Source organism: Meles meles, chromosome 12 (genome assembly GCF_922984935.1).
Source record: "Meles meles chromosome 12, mMelMel3.1 paternal haplotype, whole genome shotgun sequence".
Classification (NCBI taxonomy): domain Eukaryota; kingdom Metazoa; phylum Chordata; class Mammalia; order Carnivora; family Mustelidae; genus Meles; species Meles meles.
Window position 1 is genome coordinate 47,197,022 of NC_060077.1, and position 3,661 is coordinate 47,200,682.

Consider the following 3,661-nt stretch of genomic DNA (forward strand, 5'->3'; position numbering starts at 1 on the left):
GTGTTGATTATTAACAGGGCTAATATTTTTGTGGTAATGTTATTACTGAACATCTACAATAATTGGAGTTTGGAATTGACAGAGGGATTGTAGCCAGAATATATTGCTGATTTCTAGTCACATTAAATATAGCATGGACCTAACTGAATATTGTTAGGACTTTTTTTTGTTTTGTCTTTGTTATGACTTTTGATATACATTTTTTTTTTAAAAAGATTTTATTTATTTATTTGACAGAGAGAGAGGACAAGTAGACAGAGAGGCAGGCAGAGAGAGAGAGGAAAGCAGGCTTGCTGCTGAGCAGAGAGCCTGATGCGGGACTCGATCCCAGGACCCTGAGATCATGACCTGAGCCGAAGGCAGCGGCTTAACCCACTGAGCCACCCAGGCGCCCTTGATATACATTTTGATATGACTGTTATTTTGCCCTCATTCACTTATTCAACAATATTTACTGAATGTGTGCTAGGTGCCCAGCTTTCTTCTAGGAGCTAAAAATACACGACAAATTAAATAAAGCTCTTGCTCCCATGGAGATCACATTCTAGTTGAGGGAAACGGATGATACCAAAAAGCAGGGAAATCTGTCAGGTAGTGGTAAGGAGAAGAGAATGATGGAGGGGTGCTTCTTTCAGTGGGGTGGAATCAGGGAACCAGCAAAGTCCTGCATCATCTCTTTGTAGAAACTTGATGGCTTACCACGTTCTTCATCATGGGCAAGTACCATGGCATCCTGTCAGGTCCCAGACTCCACCAATGTTTAGGATAAACTTTTGGGTTCAAGAATAATGGAAAGCAATTTCAAGAAAGATGGTTTTCTTTCCTTCTAGCTTTTTTTTTACTATGTAATAATATATAATATATATTAATATATATATAAAATATATATATAGTGTATATATATAATAGTATATAATAATTATAAGGAATGAAGAGAATGAGGCAAAATTCAGATTCTCATAACAGAACTAGTTTGCGGTGTTGCCAAACTTGTATGCAAACTTCTCTTACTAGTTAAGTTTAGAGGCACCGACTTTATTTTTACTAAAGTTAAATAAACCAAATTCTATCTGATGTCTCCAGCATGACTGTGAACAGCAACAAGAGGGGGTACCTTGTGTTGAACAATATCACATACCAAGTGCAGGACTTCTCATATATATTTTTTTCTTATTCTCACAAGAGCCCTGATTATAAGAGGTAAGGAAATTGTGACTCAGATATGTTATATATGTTCCCAGAAGTTCCAGAACTAATCATGCCACACAGAGTTGGAGTGTCTTGTCACTTCTGTCAGATCCTGTGCTGCCGTGAGGAATGAAGGAGATTCTCTAATCTAACATCATTTTCAATATGGGCAAATGGAGACAGCCCTGGTGACCTGCCCAAAGCGCCTGAGCCAGTGAGCTGGTGACAGAGTTGGAACTAGCTAAAGTGACGTGTGCTGCCTCCCCATGAAAGCTGTGAAAGCCATGCTCTGTAACTCACTGCCTTTCCAATAAATGTCTGGGACAGCAGATACTCACCTGGGACAAAGGTGACTCTTGATCCCTCCTTCATACCATACTTCAAAAAAATAAATTCCAGGCAGATCATCGATCTAAATATGAGATGCAAACAACAAAAGTTTTTGTCTTATTTTATTTTGTTTCTAAAGATATATATATATATATATATATATATCTTTTATAGAATGATAAAGATTTTTATTTTATTTTTAAAAAATTTTTTCTCCTGTCCCATTGGCCAAAGCAAGTCACCTGCCCAAGCTTAGAGTTAGCATGGGAAGGAAATATGGTGGCATAAATACAGAGATACATGAAAAATTGGGCCAGGATTTATTCAAATTGGACAAACATGTATACACCATGACTCAGCAATTTCACTCTGAGGTATACACGCAGCAGTGCTCACCAAGAGACATGCACATGATCGCACTTGTGCTGTTTTTGTTTACTTTGTGAACAAAGACTTAGACAAAGTGCAAAAAATAAATCCTCTTTTGCAACCCAGAACTCATGGCTCAGTATGAGTTTTGATACAGATATGAAGGAACAAGATCCTGGGCGCCTGGGTGGCTCAGTGGGTTAAAGCCTCTGCCTTCCGCTCAGGTCATGATCTCATGGTTCTGGGATCAAGCCCTGCATCAGGCTCTCTGATCATCAGGGAGCCTGCTTTCCCCTTTCTCTCTCCCTGCCTGTCTGCGCAGCCTTGTGATCTCTCTGTTAAAAAATCTTCAGGAAGGAACAAAAAAAAAAAAAAAAAAAGAGACATGCACATGAATATTCCCGGGAGCACTATTTATAATACTCTCAAACTGAGAACAACTCAAATGTCCATCCATGTAGAGTGGATGAGCAAGCATACTGGGCTTTATTCATGCAGCGGAACAGTATACAGCAGTGAGAATGAATGGACTACAACAACATGTAGATAGATACATAGGTAAGTATGTAGATAGATAACAAATAAACAGTAAAATCAATCTTGGGTGTTAGCAGTCAGGCTGGTGGCCACCCTCAAAGAAAAGCAGTGACAGGAAAGGAGCAGCAGGGGTCTTCTGTGGTACAAGTTATGGTCTATTTCTTGGTCTGGTTACTAGTTACATCAGGGTGTTCATTTTGAGAATGTTTATTAAAATGGACCCTTTGGTTTTATGCACTTTTCTCTATGTGTGTTTATATCAATGCAATTTACATGAAACCAGGATTTCATTTGTGTTCTGTTCCTTTTGAAAAACTCCGGTATCTTTAATTCCTTGGATTGTTTCCTCTGTGAAGGTGGCTGGAATTCAACATTAAGAAGCAAATTAATTGTATCATCATTACAGCCACCACTTAGTTCAGTTCAATTCAATTCAATTTAACAATTCAATTTGATTCGATTTAGTAAAATGGATTGTGAGCTCAAAGCGCTGTGTCAGCACAATGGAAACTAAAAGGAAAATGAGGCCTCCTTGGTTGCTTTTCAGACCTCATTGTGCACTTAAATCATCAGGGAAATGGGTAAAATGTGCCGATTCCTGGGCTCTGCCTCCACAGATTCTGATTTTGTAGGTCTAGGACAAAGACCAACACAGAACATTTTTAATTAAACACCGTAGGTAAAATTGATGCTGTGAATGTTTGGAGCCCATTTTGACAAAAACTAGCAGGAGTCAATAATCCAGTGGCAAAGAAAGTTTGTATTTAAAAAGATACTAAGTCAAGACACAAATTGTAATGGAGCTATAAAGAACATGACATTGAATGGAGGAATTACAATTTATTAAAAGAAGCGAGATTGAGTTAAATTTGACTTTGAAACAACTAGGGCATTTATGGAAAGGTTATAGATTCATTCAATAAAAATATACCAAGAGCCTACTATATGCCAGATATGTGTCTTCAGTAGTGAAGATATAGCAGTGAGCAACACAGACCCAAGTTTCTGCCCAGTAGAGCTTATGTGCTGCTGAAGTCATGTGCTGGCGGAGAGGGCAGCCTCCACAGGGGAGTACCAAGAAATAAACCGGGAGAGGAGAAAGGAACAAAATTGTAGAAGCTTTTTTGCATCTAGTAATATTTTTATATTTTTTTTAAAAAAAGATTTTATTTATTTGAGAGAGTGAGAGAGAGAAAGTATGAGCAGGGGGAGGGGCGGAGGGAAAGGGAGAAGCAGA

At 38.5% G+C, this 3,661-nt stretch overlaps 1 non-coding gene across 1 annotated transcript; it reads left to right on the forward strand.

The window, feature by feature from the left end:
* The first annotated feature begins 1,933 nt into the window (after positions 1 to 1,933).
* On the forward strand, positions 1,934 to 2,059 carry LOC123954801. Its single transcript, XR_006821162.1, has one exon. It is a non-coding gene; the product is annotated as a small nucleolar RNA SNORA40 (small nucleolar RNA).
* Positions 2,060 to 3,661: the final 1,602 nt, after the last annotated feature.